Source organism: Notamacropus eugenii, chromosome 6 (genome assembly GCF_028372415.1).
Source record: "Notamacropus eugenii isolate mMacEug1 chromosome 6, mMacEug1.pri_v2, whole genome shotgun sequence".
Taxonomy (NCBI): domain Eukaryota; kingdom Metazoa; phylum Chordata; class Mammalia; order Diprotodontia; family Macropodidae; genus Notamacropus; species Notamacropus eugenii.
Window position 1 is genome coordinate 303,195,832 of NC_092877.1, and position 18,358 is coordinate 303,214,189.

Sequence of the window (18,358 nt, forward strand, 5' to 3'; positions counted from 1 at the left end):
CCATCCTATTACTTCCTTAATCATTTTCCCCCTAAAAAATCAGTCTCCTGGAGTTTAAAAAAAAAAAAGACTTCATTTCTTCCATCAGTATCTTAATCCTTTTTCAATGGAAAAGACTGTGTCCTAGGCCCAATCACTTATGCGGTGAGGAGGACAATAATGTAAGCCAAATAAAAGTTATGTTTCATTATGGTTCTCAATCCATTTCCCTATGAAAGGACTCTTTGTCTTTAAACTATCACCCACCTTTTTAAGGGGCTTTTGCTTAGGAGTTTGGAAAGGATTTTGGAATCCATTGAGTCTTAATATTTTTGGTTTTACTACAAAAGAAGTTTAAAAATGTGCTTCCATGGATAGATGCTTTTTAACATGTAAAAAAAGATGCTTTTCTACCTACGCTTTGTAGCTTTTTTCTTTAGTATAAATGAGCGCATTTATAATCTATCAATTATTTATTAATTTTTCTGTATCTATTAATGTGATCATGTGGTTTGGGATGTTTTAGTTTTTAACATAATTATTTTCCTGGTATCAAACCATCCTTTATCTGTGGTATAAATCCAATTTAAGCATAGTGGATGATGGTTTTTTTTTTGATAAATTGCTGCAATATCTTTTGCCAAGGTTGGCTTTATTTAAAATTTTTGAACTGGCATTCATTAATGATATTGGTCTATATTTCTATCTGCATAAAAAACAATCTACTTTGGTTGCAGTATTCATTGTGTATCCAAGATAGGTCTCCTTTGACATTTTCCTTTTTTTCCTCATTGGGATTGTTCCTTTGTGTCTTGAGAATTTCATCCTTGACAGCTTCTTCTATTCCTGGGCTGACTTCTCTTTGTAGAAGTTTAGCCTGTGGGAGTGTACCTATGCTATCTCTAAGCCTTTGAAATCTGCTGTCACAAATTCTAATATGCATGTTAGACTATGGCTGGCTTTTTTACAAACTCTGAGGTGGAGACACTACTTCCTTCCCAACATGACTGAATCTGGTTCAGCAGCACATAGCAGTTTTCTTAGTGGCTACTTCGACCTTTTAAGGGTGAAATTGTCATTAGGGTAAGATAAGAAATTATTAGCAACTTTGCTTTTGGCAGAGAGTTCCATAAAGTGTTCCAATTATTGAAACTCCTTATGCCTTTATACCTCAGTCTTGGATTGGTGATGTCTTCCTAAAACCTCATCTACTTCCTTTGGCACCTTCCTAACAAAAGGCATTGCATTGGTAACTTTAGAGTACAGCCACAACTGCTATAACTTCTAAACCTGGATCCTTCAACATAAGTATGATCAATTCATAATCCTATTTAGCTTGTTGGGTTTTAATTTTTGAATATTACTAAAATGTTCATAATATGTAACTTAGCTATAGGTCTTTTCTATTGTTAACTTATATCCGTATCAAACTAGGAACCCTTTGATATTTAAAAAAAATTAACTTTAAAAATGAATTTTATTGTAAGTCAGATACAGAGAAAGTATGGATCATTTTCAGAGGTGGAAAAAGCAAGAGGAGGCTGCAACATTACAAATAAGGAATTTAACAGGAGAAATGGGATAATGTCATTAAAATGCAACAATAGTAAAAAAAAAAAAAAGATGGGCTTGTCATATAACAAGAAAAATAGATAACCGATGGACAGCTTATATGTTTTTTTTTTTTATTTCTGTCCAACATGTGGAGAATGAAAGGAAGGCTCCCAACGCATTCAAAGTATCCCTTTTGTGAAAAATGTTTGGGAGGTGGCAACTGAAAACAGGAGGAGCAGTTACAAAGGTGTCACTTATCTAAGTGAGAGGTGACAAGGGCCTCAATTAAAGTGTAAGCACTGTGAACAGAAAAAAAGGAGAAGGATGGGAGAGATGCTTATTAGTAATAAATAATGAATGTGGGTGAAGAGAGGGAGAGGGAAAAGTCAAAGATGAAGTGGAATTGTTGAACCTAGATGATTGCAAACAAAACTAGGGAAATTTGAAAAAAAGATGATACTTTTAGTTTGGGATATGTTTAGTATGGTATACGGGATTAACTGTAAAGTAGCTGAAGATCTACAATTGAATTTGTGAAACATTAGTGCTGGATATAGATTTTGGAGTCGTTTCTGTAAAAGGTGATAATTGAACTCAGAGAGAAATAAAGAGAGCTCAGTTCAGAGTTTCATGTTACCACTGTCAGAAAACTAGCTTAGCAGGATAGATTGCTGGTTTGACCTTAATTTTCTAGGTGACATTCTTATATTTTCATGTGGCAATATCAGAAAAAAATGATTATTCATGAATATAGGAATAAATGGAGCTGAAATATTTATTTCTAAATAAGGGCAAAGTATCTGTTGTTTTACTCACAAGTAGGAAAATTCAGAATAAAGACATCAGGTTAAAAGACCAGTTAGTTGGTAGCAGGAGGCACCCTTGCTTACTGGACAGAGCTGTCCACAAAGTCAAGAAGCAGATTCATATCCCATCTCTGACACAAATAAGTTTGGGGAACTTGGGGCAAATTACACTAGTCAACTTTCTAAGACTTTTAAGTTGTAGAAAAGATGCTGACCTACATTAGGTGTGTCCTTTACCAGTGAAATCACAGTTCTAGTTTCTATCCTTCTTTGGCAGTATTATAATCTAGGGGTTTATAAATATAACACCTCAGAACAATGGTGGTTACTTGGGAAAGAGAGCAAAGAACACAAGGAGGCAGTAGGACCCTGTAGAAGACATGATGATCTAAAAAAAAATTGTAGCAAAATAAAAAAAAGCCCCCACAAAAGTTCATTATGTTCTTTAATGAATGGAAGTGTTACTCATCTAGGCTGACAAAAATAAAATAAAATTCTGACAAATAAGCCCATCAGTAACCAAAGTGCAATTTAGCAAACAATTAAAAAAAATTTTTTTTATTATTGTTTTCAGTTTTCTACAACCACTGCCATAAGTCTTAGATTTTCTCCCCCTCCATCTTTGAGACAGCATGCAATCTCATATGGATTCTACACATACATTCTTATTCAACACATTTTCATATTAGTCATGTTGCATAGAAGAATTAAAATGAATGGGAGAAACCATGAGAAAAACCCAAACAAAACAAAACACCAGAGAAAATATTCTGCTTCATTCTTTAGCAAACAATTTCTACCAGAAATGTTAATATTACTCATCTCTTGGTCTTTAAAATTTTCAGGTAGTTATTTCATCGGGGCATCTGATTGTGCTGCTATGAATTTGTGAGAGGGTTATTTGAGTCCTTAGGGTATTTCCTAATCAGAAAATTGTACAGGTCTCAAGTGAATAAAAAACCTATTTAGCAAGCCTCTGCTAATTACAAGATGCTTAATGCTGGGCCCTGGGGATACAAAGTTGTGCACTAGTAACAAAGTAACCACTAGATTAGGCGCACGTAAGGGTTAGAAAGCGGTCCCAGGCTGGACTGGGATGACTTAGAGGTGTGTAGTAAAGGTAAGGGGGCTTCTCCGTGACTTGTAGCAGGGACCTCCACGTTGCTTGCTTTTATGACTAGCAGCCAGCACTTAGTGCCTCAGGATTTGTCCTGGGGAGCAGGTACCCTCGGGATCCCCATTTCACAAAGGCGTGAGTGCTATCATCATTGCCCAGGGTCAGCCAGGCGGGTGTTGCTGCCTCCGGGGGTCCAGCGCCCGAGCTGCCTTACTCATAGTCATGACGCTGAAAGAGGTTCGCAAGTGACGTCACAGGATCGCCTCCTTTTGGGTCTGGAGTCGCAGTCGGGAGGACCTTGCTCTAGGGGCACCGGGGGATCGTTTTTCTCACGGTAACGGGACGGGGGGACGTTTGCGGGGGTGGGGAGGGCCCTCTGCGGGCCTGCCCTCTTTCGTCAGTGCCTTGCGGGGGTGGGCGCAGCCTCCTGAGGGAGCGGGGACCGATCCCTGCGGGCTCCGCATCAATGCCGACGCTGAGCGGAGCCGGCGCGCTCCGTGGGCGCTGCGGGGGGCCGCCCGACTGGGGGCCCAGCCGAGAACCCTGCGGCGGCGCGGTGGGGGGTGGGGTCAGCCGGCCGAGGGCGCCCAATCCCGAGCGGGCCGTCCAGGCCGCCGCCGATCCCCCGGCCCAGAGCGGCTACGCAGCCTCCGTCCTTCCCCTGGGGAACGCGTGGGCTCGCGCGAGCCGACCACGGCTTCTCTCCCCCTTCCCCTCCCCGCTCCTCGCTCAGTCCAGGCGCTCCCCGCCTCACTGACCCCGGAAAAGGAAAAGAGAAGGCCCCCCCCCCCAAGTTCCGACCCCATTGCGGCCCGGAAGGAGTCTGCGAGGGACTCGGCTGAGGTGAGCGTCGGGGAGGGGGAGGGGATGGGGTAGAAGACAGGGGCTCAATTCCTCCCCCCCAACTCCACGCAGGGGCCCACAGGCGGCCGCGGGACGTCCCCGGCCATCGCCCGGGAAAGGACCCAGGGGCCTGTGGAACCCCGGGGCGCAGCTCCGAGCGGGCGATCGCAGATAATTCGCTCCGCCCGGCGGGGGGCTCGCGTCTGCCCCAGAATGCGCACCGCCCAAGGGGCGGGGCCTGGCCCGCTCCCGAGGACCGGGAGGAAGCCGCTGCCTGGGCTCTGTGCTCGGGCTTCTGGTTCCATGGGGGGACGCGGACTCCGGGCCTCCTCCGGCTCGCCGGCCCCTTGCACCCGCCCCGCCCCCCGCGCTGCCTGGCGGCTCTTCTCCGAGCGAGGCTCGCGCCTGCGTGAGGAGGAGGGAGCCGACGGACAGATCGCAGCGCCGCCCCGCCCCCCCTCCGCGGCCCTGGCCCCGCAGACCCCGGCCCGCGTTGTCCGTGCTGCGCCTTGGTTTTGGGCCGAGGGGGCGGGGAGCGTCACCCCCAGGTTCTCCCGAGGACACACGTAGCGCTCCGGAGTGGGGGGCAGCGCGCTCGCCTGCCTTCCCCGGCTCAGACCCGTAACGGCGCGGGCCCCCTTGGCCCCCCTAAACACTGACTTGGTCACTTGGGGCCCCGGCTTACTCCTGTGGAGGATCGGGGCGGCCCCGGCGGGCCCTGGCGCCCCTTTTGTCGGAGGTTGAAGGGGATCCTCCCACCCCCTCCAGGTGCAGTCTGGGTGCCATCGTCCCCAGCCTCTCACTTCCTCGCCCCCACCTGCACGCCCGTGCCTGCCTCCTCTGGGCGCTCTCTGGGCGCTCCCTGCGCCCCGCGGTTGCTTCTCTCAGCTTCTTGTCGGCTTTGGGTTTTAGCGCGGTCCTGTCCCCTGAAGTCCCCTTCTCTCCCTCCGCTCTCCCTTGAACCCTTCCTGGTAGCACAGCCAGACTCCGTGTGACGGCTCCGTGGACGTGTTCTATTCCTGGTCTCTTCACTGAGAGCCGTCTTTCACCGTCACTTCTCCGGACCCGTTTCTTAGCTTTTTAACTTAAAGTTTGTCTTTCGGTAGCTTTCTTTTCCCATATTTCTCTCACCCTTTCCCCTACCCAGAGAGCAGTCCCTCGGAAGAAAGACTAAAAAGCAAAGAAGGGAAAAAGCCCGAGCGGTTCTGTGGAGCGCGGCGCCGCGGCGCCTTCCCCGCTGCGGAGCGGAGGGCGGGAGGCGCACTCGGGGCTGCTGGCTAAGGCCCGCCGCGGTCGGGGCCCGCACGGCGTGGGGCCTCGGGGACGCTTGTCTTTCCGGTCACGTCTGCGCTGCTCCTCTGGTTCTGCACCTTTGTTAGGTTATCCCTGCGGTCACACGGCCGGTTCAGTTGTGGGTTTGCCTCCACACAAGCCCTGGGAGTTCTTGTCTTGGGCCTCCGTGTCCGTGGAGGGGAGGGACGTGCCTTCAGGACGTGGGCGATCTTTAGGCTAAAGGATGTCCGCGTGTCCAGTCACTGCAGATTGCTTTCCGCGGTGTCTGGAGCAGCTCAGCGCTTTAGCAGGTATCGGGGTGCCTTTCTTTGCACCGCCTGCCCTAGGTTGGCTTGCCATCCTTTGTCATCTTTGCTGTGTATGGAGTAAAAACCTCGGTTGTTTTGATTGGCATTTCTCGTGATTAGTCACGCAGAACGTTCTTGTGTGTAGTTAATAATTCGTAGTTCTCTGAGACGAACTTGCTCAAGTCCTGGAGTCGCTTATGCGTGGCAGACTGACTGTCTTGTGTGATTGTTAGTTCTCTGTGTGTCCTGGTGTCTGATCCCTCGTGGAATATTTCACTTAGTTCATTTTTTCCGTAGTCTGTGTTTATACCTCCCTTATCTTAGTTGTGTTCATTTTCTTTGTGTAAAACCTTGTAAATAACCTGTTTTATCTTGGTGATCACCCATATCCCGTCACTGGTTAAGAGATCTTTCCCTAGTTATAACTGAATATACTTGATCCAGTTCTTTTAGAATTTTTTATGGTGTGATCTTTAGTGTTCAGGTTGTGTTTGCATTTCGCTTTTATTATGGCATGAGATATGTTCGTTTACTCTAAATCAAATTTTTACCAAACTGCTTTCCAGTCTTTTCCGAAAATCTTTTCAGTTAAGGAGTTTTGTGTAATTTGATTTATGTTCTTACATTTTTTGAACATTGAGTTCAGTTGTTTCTGATACTTTGTTATCTAATCTGTTCCAATGATAGGTTTTTATTTTGTTTTTTAGAAACTAACACCAAATAGTTTTGATAAATACTTTTGTATAGTGTAATTTGAGGTCTAGAAGTGCATTCCCCTCTTCATTCCCACTTTTTTTCTCCTTTGAATTTTTTTTCCATCTAATTATATAAAATATCGCTTTGGGAATTTTATAACGTACTAAATCATATTGCTCTATTCCAAGTGTGATTGTTTTGTAATTGCATTTGTATGGAATTTGGTTTAAGAAGACAATATTAGGTAGTAGAAAGAAATAATTTTGGAATTAGAGAACTTAGGTTGCAATCCTAGTCTGACCACTTACTGCCTTCTCCCTGTGTGACTTTTGGGAATGTCACATTTTCTCTCTGGCCTTCAGTTATGTATAAAATGAAGCCACCAATGGTACCGAAGATCCCTTCTATCTCTAAATCATATAAACAGTTTTTTTACTCCTTCTTGGTTTCTTTTTTTTTCTATGAACCTAGGTATTACCCCATGGTTATTCTTCACTCTCTTTTCTTTGTGAGTCTCTCTCCTTTGGTGGTCTCATTCATTTTTGGTCTTACTTTTATGCCTTCCCTTATCCCATATTCATGATGCAGAAGTTACCCTTGACTTCTCTCTTCTACATATCCTTTTAGTTGTCAGGTCCTATTTCTACCCTTATAGTATCTAACATATCTAGCCCCTTTCCTTCTTTTGACTACAGCCACCATCACACTAGTTCAGACCCTCACTTTAGTGTAAGACTGTAGTAATATCTACTGGTCTTGCTGTCTTCAGGCTATCCCCTCACCAATCCATGTCTACCTGAGTAACCTTCCTTCTAACACCTTACTTTATGGTCCTTGGCTTCTCTGCTCAAAAGTATGCAGTGGCTACTCATTATCTGCAGAACAAAGTATAAATTCAAGGTTCTATCTATATGTGTAGATTATTTCCATATTTCTCTGTATTCATTACATTAATTATTCTTACAGCCTAGTAATATTCTAATACATTCATGTGTCACAATTTGTTTTGCTATTTCCCATTTGATGGGCATCTATTTTGTGGTGCTGTAAATATTTTGGTTTATATGGGGGCTTTCTTCTTATCAGTAGCTTCCTTAGAGTATAAACCTAGTAATGGAATCTCTAGTTCAAAGGGCATTGACATGTTAGTTATTTTACATAATTTGAGATTGTTTTCCAGAATCGTATTATCTCACAGCTCCACCAACAATACATTAGTGTGCCTATCATTCCACAATGCCTTCAACATTGATTATTACCATTTTAAAAATCATCTTTGCCAGTTTTCAGTATGTGATAGTGAAGGCTCAGGGATATTTTGATTTGCATTTCTCTTATTAGTGATTTGGAGCATTCTTTCATGTAGTTATATCACAATTCTTCTTTTGAGAACTGTTTGTTCTTTCTTTTGACCATTTATCTACTGGGGAATTGCTGTTAATCTTACATATATATTTGTTAATTACATATCTTGAATACCAAACCTTTATCTGAGTCATTTGGTACAAAGATTTTTTTTTTCCTATTCAGTTGCTTCCTTTCTTATCCTATGCATAGATTTTTGTCTTTACTGAAGCTTTTCAGTTTCAAGTAATCAGAGTTATCTCTTATCTTTTGTAGTTTTGTCTATTGTTTGGTTAAGAATACATTTCTTACTCATAGCTGCGAGAGGTACGTGTGATCTGCTTCTCTTCTAATTTTTTTAATATTCTGATCATAATATTAAAGTCAAATATCCCTTTAGAATGGATTGTGGAATATGGTATAAGGTGTTGATCTAAGTCTAACAGAAAGTTTTTTTTGTTTTCTCAGCAGTTTTTTTATCATATAAGAAATTTTTTCCCTAGGTAATTTATGTTTCCTACTTCTTAAACAATGTTTTATCGAATTTTCCTGTTTCTGATTCTGCCTCATCTAGTCTCTTCCATTGATTGATCTTTCTATTTTGAAACTAATGTTAGATGATTTTGATGACTGCTTGTCATAGTTTGAGGTCTGAAAGTTCTATAGAAAAGTAGTTGATTTTGAGGGTTTATTTGTAGCCTGCAGCTTTGCTGAAACTATTAACAATCTCAGTATCTTTGTTGGTTCCCTAGAAATTTCCAAGTTATACCATCATATCATCAGCCTAGCACAACACCTGGCGCAGAGTAGGCACTTGTAAATGTTTTTTGATTGATTTATTGATTGAAAGATTTAGCTCCTCCTTACCTATCTTTACGATTTTAATACCTTTCTCTTTGTGCTTTTGGTAGCATTTCCAGACCTTTATCAAATGATGGTGGGAAGACTGGGTATCCTTGCTTGCTTCACTTCCATATTTATTGGAAAAGGTTCTAATATACCTGTATTGCACATGATGTTTACTTTTGGTTTTATTATTTATTATTGAAAAAGGTCCCTCCATGCCTCCTTTTTGTAGGGTTTGTAGCGTAAGAATGTGTTGTGCTTTGTCAAAGACTTTTTCTTTATCTATTGAGTGTGGCTTTGGATGTTTCTGTTTTTAATATTATTAATGATGTTGTTTGTTTTCCTAATGTTGAATATCCTAGCATTCCTGGTATAAATCCAACTTAATTATAATGAATGATTTCTAGGATAATTGTGGTAGTTGACAAGTTCTTGTGTAAATTTTTTGAGTCAGTATTTATAAATGATATTGGCCTATAGTTTTCTTTATGTGTTTTATCTTTTCATGATTTATGTATTAGGACTATATCTGTCTTCAAACGGATTCTGGTAGAGTACTTCCTATCTTAGTTTTTGAAAATAGTTTGTAAAGTATTGGTACTAACTGTTCCTTAAAAGTTTGATAAATTTCACCTGTGAATCCATCAGGACCAGTTTTTTTCTTTGATAGTTCCTTTAAAACTAGAGATATATTGCCTGTTCTAAGATTGTAGTTCTGAGGATCCCTATCTAGATTTCTGATACTTTGAATAGTTTATATTTTTGAAGGTATTACTCTATTCTGTGTTTGCAGTTTTTTTTAGCATGTAATCATGTAATATGTCATGACTATTCTATTTATTCTGACTTGGTTGTGTTTTCAGTTTGCTCATTTGCTGTTTTATTGATTTCATTTTCTGCCCATTTTAATCAGATTACCTAAAGGTTTATTTTAATTAGTCTTTCCAAAGAACTAGATTTTACTTTTATTTGTATTTTCTAGTTTTTTTACATTTGCAATTTATCTATTTCTCTTGTAATTTATAATATCCTCTTTTTATGCTTGTTACAGGTTCATTTAAGGATTGCTTTACCTGCAGTCTCAAAATTTGGTATGTTTTTCATCATTATCATATTTTTACACATAATTACTGTTTCTATGATTTGTCCTTTGAAATACTCATTATTTAGGTTTTCATTATTAACTCTCTTTTTGAATGTCTTTTGTTTTGAAGAACAATGAACCAATGACTATTTTAGGAAGCTGTTGGCAGTAGTAGAGGGACCATTAGAATGGTGGTGGAGTAAGAAGTAAGTTGCTCTCACCCTCCCTTATTGACATTTGAAAGCCTAGAAAATATCACCCCAGGGAAAATTCTGGAATAGCGGAGCCAGCAGAAAGATGGGGTGCAGCAGTCTTATAGCCTAGGAAGCTTGGGGGATTAACCAGAAAGGCTCTTCTCACTCTGGGGCAAGGGGAACAGTACAGGACAGGCAGCATCCCAAGCAAGCCAGTGTCAAGCCCCACCTCAGCAAACCATTGGGAGATGCTGAGCTCCAGGGTGGTAGAGCAGGCCAGTACCATCACCAGGAACCACCTGAGTGCCTCAGCACAGGCAGGGCCAGTGGAAACCAGCTTAGAAAACCTCTACCTGCACTGGTGTTCTCCAGCAGCCAAATTTTCCCGGTGCTTCAGCACAACTCCAGGAGGCTCATCTCCAGGCTGGCAGACATCCTTAAGCATCCACACTTTGAAGTGCAAGGCTTGGCTGAGCAGGTGTCCCCCAGGAGCCAGACTCCCCACTCCTACTCTGAGAGTTACTCTCCAGTGTTACTGTGACCCCAGCTCAACACCTGGGAAGCTCTCAGGTCCATACAACCTCCAGTTGCCAGCATCCGAGGCCCCAGCACTCATACAAAGCCAGTGAGCTAGGTCCCTGAGCTCCTAGCACAAGAAGCTTAAATCAGTGCCTCCAGCAACTCCAGCAAGAGAGCTTAACTCTAAAAGCCAGGAGTTAGGCAAATACCATGAATAAAAAGTAGAAACAGACAGTGACCATAGATTCTTACTTTGGGGACAGAGAAGATCAAGGCTCTCAGAAGAGAACAACATTGTCAGTATACCCACGTCCGAGATCTCAAAGGGCAATATGAATTGGTCTCAAGCCAGAAAGCCTTGGAAGAGCTCAAGAAGGATTTTAAAAGTCAAATAAGAGGTAGAAGAAAAGTTGAGAAAAGAAATGAGAGGTATGCAAGAGAGAGTTGGTAGCTTGGGAAAGGAGGGACAAAATTGACCATAGCAAATCCTTAAAAAGTATGATTGGCCAAATGGAAAAGGAGGCACAAAAGTTTATTGAGGAGAAGAACTCCTTAGAAAGTAAAATGGTACGAATAGAAAAGGAGGTACAAAATCTAATAGAAGAAAACAATTTGTAAAAAATTAGAATTGGGCAAGTGGAAGCTAATGACTCTATGAGATACCAAGAATCAGTCAAGCAGAAACAAAAGAATGAAAAAAAACGTAAAATAACTTATTAGTAAAACAAATGACCTGGAAAATAGATCCAGGAGAGATAATTTCAAAATTATTGGTCTGACTGAAAACTGTGATGAAAAAAAGCCTGGGTAGCATCTTTTAGGAAAATATCAAGGAAAGTTACCCTGAGGTCCTAGAACCCAGAAGCTAAAATAGTCATCAAAAGAATCCACTGATCACCTCCTAAAAGAGATCCCAAATTGAAAACACCAAGGAGTATTGCAGCCAAATTGCAAAATTGCCTGGTCAAAGAGAAAATGCTGTGAGCAGCCAGAAAGAAACAATTTAAGTATCATGGAATCACAGGATTATGCAGGACTTTGCAACTTCTATGTTAAAAGATCAGAGGGCATGGAATGTGATATTCCATAAGGCAATTGAGTTTGAATTACAAACAAGGATCAACTACCCAGCAAAATTGAGCATAATCTTTCAGGGGAAGAGATGAATATTGAATAAAATAGGAGATTCCAGACCTTCCTGATAAAAATACCAGAGCTCAACAGAAAATTTGATCTTCAAATATAAGACTCAAGAGAAACATAAAAAGGTAAACAGGAAAGGAAAAAAATAACGTTATTATCCCTACAAGGGAAGATGACACTTGTAAATCTTGAGAACTGTTTAGTTATTAACGCCATTTAAAAGGGGTCTACATGGAGGATGTGGATATAAGTTGAATTTGATGCGATGATAAAAAATCTTAAATGGTGAAAAGGGATTGTACTGGAGGAAGAGGAAAGGAGGAGTCAGATAAGGGTAAATTACATCACATGAAAAGGCATTAAAAGTTATTACAGTAGAAGGAAAGAAGGGAGGGAAAAGGTAGTAAGGGTAAAGGGGAAGAAAAGGGAGGGGAGCTTTTAGAAGGGAGAGTGGATGGAGGGAGGTGGTGGTCGAAAGCAAAGCCTTAGGAGGAAAAGGAAGAAAGGAGAGAGAAAAGCATAAATGGGGGGAAATAAGATGGAGAGAAAAACACAGTAATCATAACTGACTGAATGGGATGAACTCTTCCCTAAAACAGAAATGGATAGCCAAATGGATTAAGAACCACAATCATACAATATGTTGTTTTTAGGAAACATATTTGAATCAGAGTAAAGGTAAAAGGCTGGAGCAGAATATGTTATGCTGAAGTGAAAAAAAAAGCAGGGGTAGCAATCCTGATCTCAGACAAAGCAAAAGCAAGAATAGATCTAATTAAAAGAAATAAGGAAGGAAACTACATCCTGTTAAAAGGTACCATAGAAAAAATTGTGCATACCCTTTGACCCAGCAGTACCACTTTTAGGTCTGTATCCCAAAGAGGTCATAAAAACAGGAAAAGGACACGTACAAAAATATTTATAGCAGCTCTTTTTGTGGTGGAAAAAATTGGAGATTGAGGGGATGTCCATCCATTGGGGAATGGCTGAACAAGTTGTGGTATATGGATGTAATGGAATACTATTGTGCTATAAGAAATGATGAACAGGAAGGCTTCCGGGAATCCTGGGAAGACATGTATGCTCTGATGCTGACTGAAAGGAGCAGAACCAGGAGAACTTTGTACATAGTAACAACCACATTGTTTGATGACTGATCTATTTGATGCAAGGATCTAAGACGAATCCAAAAGATTCATGATGGAAAATGCTCTCCGCATTCAGAGAAAGAACTTTGGAGTCTGAATGCAGATGGAAGCAATACTATTTTCTGTTTCTTTCGTTGTTTTGTTTCTTTTTTGTTGTGGTTCCATTAGTTTTAATTCTTCTTTATATCATGACTAATGTGAAAATGTTTTAATACGAATGTATAAATAGAGCCTACAACAGATTGCACACTGTCTTGGGGAGAGTGGAGGAAAAAGAAGGGGAGAAAATTCAAAACTCAGAATCTTATGGAAGTGAATGTTGAAAATGAAAAATAAATTACACACACACACACAGACACACAGAATGGTGTAAACTGCAGTCTTAATTAAGAAACTCTGTCCATTTAACTGTACCCAAGAAGAAAAATGAAGACATTATTCTTTCTTTATTTCCAAATGTATTTTTAATGTACAGGGATATATTTCATGTGAAACTATATTGATAATTCCCTAGAATAACATTTCCTAATTAGTTGCTATGAATTCTAGGACTAGAACTAGCATCATCTTTTATAATGACTTACCGTTTTCCTGCTCATGGTTATCTTTAATCAGTGCTATTATACATGAATATAAAGTTTAAATTAATGCCATTTGTAAAAATAAAAGAAGCTTATTTAATTTGGTGCAGGGAACTTGAAGATACTCATTTTGAGTACCTATTTTCTTGGCTTTCCTAAGCAGTTCTCTGTGACCCTGAGCAAGTCATTTTATGACTTTAGTACCTTTGCATGGTCTGTAAGATGGATAGAATTACTATGCTTATTAGGAAAATGAAAGAGAAAAATTATTAGTTTTTAGTGTTGCTAATTTTCATTTTAGTCAAATAAGTTGCATATGGAGATAAATTGAGCTGGTACTGTGTTTTACTGAACATCCCAGATCTTTCATGTAGTATGAATCAGAGGTGGGATTTAAACTCAGCCTAACCTATACCAGTTACTTACATGATGCATATATAAATTTGATTAGTTCTGAATTGCCTTAAGGAAGTCTACTTTGAATATAGGCAGAAGAGTCTACAGGAGAATCATTCTATGTTAGAGTCCTTTGAAATTCTGAGACATTTTGGGATGACAGATGAGGGTACTAGCTTCTCTAGGACATCTTATTCTAGTTTAAATTAGAGTCTGGGAGAAAGGGTTTGGGAGACTAGTCAGAAAGCCTAGGAGCAAGTCTACCTGTATCTGAGATACTTAAGTGATTCTCAGAAACTGCAGGTTCCAGAATTGAGTGAGTCTTCAGAATTCTAGGCAGCCTTGCTTTAACGGACAGCTTGTTTGGGCTGGGCTGGGTGGGGAAGACCCTTGGAGGAAATGGAATTTGAGGTGGTTCTTGAAGGGATTTAGGCAAATGGAGAAAAGAAGGAAGACATTTTAGGTAGGGAGACTGTCTGCAAGGTCAGAGGCTACAGTCCATGCAGCTATGTGTTTGAATGTCAGTAAGCATTTTGAGTGGTGTGGAGGCTTCTTGTCTCTGTTCTAGGGTTGGTGTTGGGGAGATAGGTCAGGACTGAATTATGGGAGAGACAATGAAGAACCATTGAAGGGTTTTGAACAAAGTGTGTAAATGTTGGCAGGGAAGTTGGTGGGTGGTGGGTGGGAGGTGGGACTGCACTGAGTGAAAAGTGAACATGTTCAAAATAGAATTTATCATTTTATCCAAATTGACACCTCTCCCAATTCCCCTCCCCTCCACCCATATTCGTCCTGGTATTTATGCTTGAAAACCGTGTGATTCTTGTTTCTCCTTTACTTTCCGTATCCCAGTTATTTACTAAGGCCCATTCATTCTACCTCCACTATTTTCCTCAGTTTTATACTTTACTATCAATTCCCATTGTCAGCACCTTAGTACAGCAGTTAATTTCCACATGCTAGACTGTTGCTTGAACCCTTGATAATAATAATTAACATTTATGTAGCACTTTAAATTTTGCAAAAGACTTTGTGTTAATTCATTTGATCTTTACAGCTGCCCTTGGAGGTAAGTGTTGCTATTATTATCTCCATTTTACAGATGAAGAAAGGGAGGCTTAGTAAGGTCTAAGGGGTGAATCATTGTCCGAGGCAGTATTCAAACTCCGGTCTTCCATGCTTCAAGTCCTGCACTCTCCCTAGCTGGCTTCTCTCTTCTGCTCTAGTGTAATCTTTAGACTCTTTCTGTATTGACCTTTCTTTTATACACATAGAGATAATTAGTTAACTCTCCCTCTGCTCTTAACCCCTCAATGCCTTCCTATTGCCAGCTATATAAAGTGCACTTATTCCTTTTTGTTTAGCATTCAAGGCCCTCCACAATGTGGTACTGCCCACTTTTTCTCAATAGTGCCCTCTACATTGCTTGCACTGCAATCAAATTAAATTATTTAGCATCTCTGGAATGTGTTGAGTGATTTTCTACTTTTACCTTTGTTTATGTTATTTCCTACATTTCCCTTCCTTTATCTTCTCTTTATTCTCTGTTCCTTCAAAGTCTAATTCAAATAACATCCATGAAGTTTTCCTTGAACTCCCACTGAGAAATGATTTTTCCTTTTATAACCTTTCTTGATTTTGTATGACATTTTGTACCTCAATTCAGTAACCATATATTAAGTACTTGCTATGTTCCCGGCACCGAAGTGGGAAACATTGGATTAGTATAAGACATTGTGAATAATATGATGTAGCGGGAGTGTGGGGTATTTGGAGGGGCATGGTGTAAAAGTATTGTTACTATTAGTAAACTGATAATTATATAGTATTTTAAGAGTCACTAAACAATTTAAAGACATTATATCCCATTTGATTTTCACAGTCAAGACTGTTGGGTACTACAAATATAATTCTATTTTACAGATGAGGAAAGTGATATTCAGAGAGGTTAAGCAAATTACCACATAGTAAGTGTTGGAAGTAGAGTATTCCCTTTGATTGTAAGGTTTATGAGGACAGGAATCGTGTCTCATCTTTTTGTCTTCCTTGATTCTTAGCACAGTATTTTGGAGAAAGGTGCTTGTTAATAAAATGGTTACTAAGTGAATGAATAACTGAATCATGAAATCTTTTTTGGAAAGAATAAGGTTATTATTGTTAAGCATAGTTATGTATATACATGTGTATGTATAGAGTGTTCCAAAAGTCTCAGTGCAGTTCTAAGTTTTGTAAACTCAAAATTCCACTAAGACTTTTCAAACACCCTGTATTTCTTTGCAGTCACAATGATATCATACACACACCCACACCCACCCACACACACACACACACACACACACACACACACACACACACCCTCTGTAGTGCTCTCACAGACCTCTTAAAAAGCCATTCTGTGGGGCAGTGTTCACACAGAATCATGGGAATTAGAGAATTTTAAAAATTGGAAGGAACTTTAAAGAAGTTCAATTTCTTATTCAATTCAAAAGTACCTGCTATAGTATCTCTGAGAGATAGTTATCCAGTCTTTGCTTGAATAGCTCTTTCCTTGTATGTCTATAATTTTTATGATGCATCTGGAGTGTGATAAAAGGAAGGCAAGGAATTTATATTTTATCATGGAAGCAGCAGGGAACCACTGAAATTCATTGAGCACTCTGGAGCTCATTAAGGGGAGGGCATGATCAAACCTACACTTTATTTATTTATTTATTTATTTATATTTTAAAATTTTCTTTATATACAAAGAACAAAAGATTTAGATATGAAACTATGGACTTCTATCATGTACAGTTTGTTTTTTAAAAGTTTATATTAAAGAAAGTAATTAAGTTTCCATTTGTGTTTCCCTCTGAACTCTTAAAAATCTTTCAACAGATTTTTATTCATATCTTTTGTTTTTATATTGCTAAAATTTCTCTCTGAATCCCTTCCTTTTCCCCTTCTAGAGAGCAATCCCATGTAACAAAATAATTTTTCCAATTTAAAAGAAGAGGTAAGAAAATTCTGTAAAACTTATCAGTACATCAAAATATTCAAATATTATATGCAGTGTTCCACACCTGAGGACCTCCCATCTCTGCACATAAGTGTCTCTCTTGCCTCTATGTATTGTCAGACAGATTTAGATTGTCTTGCATCTTGAACCATCATTTGATGGAGAACCTTCTGAGAACCCTAGAGATGGCATCATCACAACAATTATTCATATTTCATGGTACTTGATCATTTACAAAACAGTTTTCTCACAATTCTGTGTGATAAGCAGCGCAGTTGTTCATTATTCCAATTTTGAGAACACTGAGACTCAGAGAACTTAAAATGACTTGCCTATGGTAATACAGCCAGTAAGGATAGAAGTTTAGGACTCAGACTTAGGCCTTCTGATTATTTTTTTTAAATTTTTTTATTTTATTTTTCATTTTTAACACAGTTCATATCACATAAAACAATTCCAACTTTTGGTCAGTTGATAATTCTTTTTAAAGCATTTACAATATGGTCCACAAAGAATTTTTTTTTTTTTAGACATTAACTAATTGAGACACAAATAGTGTTTATGTATGCTAACTTCACAAGCCTTTGGCCTAATTGTCTCCACAATATTACTAAGAATTAAAGGACCCTAACTTATTGTTGTTGGTCTAAAGTCCCAAGCTTAATAGCTTAATTTTAGACTTAACCTCGGATGTTCCCCTACCAACAATCTATAATTTAATAGATCTGGTATTAAGCTTACAAACCTTTTGACTATAGGAAATTGCTACCAAGAGTAGGGACATTGCAGGGAAACAATATCTCCCCAACTTCATGTCAGTTCCAGGCAGGAGTAGATTGTCAACTTGCATTCAGTCAGGCTTAAAGTCTGTGAGGTGTCAGTGGGGAAATTGAGTCAGGAGAATCCTACCTCAGCCCAGGCTGAATAGCCGCTCTCCCACCCTTCCCATGAGATCACCATTTGCAGTTCATAGCAGCATCTCACTGGCTTACTGGCATCATGGATTGGAGGCTCAGACTGCTTTTCTTGCTATCCATACCTGGAATTAGACCCAGAAGAACAAGTCACTTAATAGTCCCATAGCATCTTAAAATAGCAAGTTCCAATAACCAGGTTTCAAATATGACTATAATTTCACATTGACTAAGGAACATCTTTTGAGGCAAGTCTTAGTGGCTTACATGCCTTTCTATACCTGTTCTAGTTCCTGCTTAAATAACAACCATAAAATCAAATTTACCATTAAAACTTTAACTTTTCCATCAGTGCCAAATTTTACCTGAGGTTACCTTCCTCTAGGAAATTTAAACTAAAATTCTTTTCCCCAAACTAAAAATGTCTTTGATTTATTCTCAGTAATTAATTCAGTCAGTTGTTTTAATACTAATTGCTTTTACATCACTTTGTAATATGTCCAATTTTTCTCCCCATCACTCCCCTCTTCCCCACCCCCTAATACCTTGCATTCTGATTATCCCTTCCTTCAATGAGCCCTCCCTTCTATCATGCCCCACCCTTCCCTTATCCCCA

General features: G+C 40.0%; 1 protein-coding gene across 9 annotated transcripts in view; it reads left to right on the forward strand.

Moving 5' to 3' along the window:
• The first annotated feature begins 1,446 nt into the window (after window positions 1-1,446).
• The window catches only part of ZDBF2 (zinc finger DBF-type containing 2), a 103,343-nt gene continuing 86,431 nt past the window's right edge, over window positions 1,447-18,358 (forward strand). For 7 of the 9 annotated variants that reach the window (XR_011968856.1, XR_011968857.1, XM_072617372.1 and 4 more), the window contains exons 1-2: window positions 4,826-8,246; window positions 9,817-9,856. The gene's annotated coding sequence lies outside the window, so the exon portion shown is untranslated. Of the gene's footprint in view, window positions 3,791-4,825; window positions 8,247-9,816; window positions 9,857-18,358 lie in introns of those variants that run through there. The other 2 variants (XM_072617368.1, XM_072617369.1) reach the window with 2 other exon arrangements.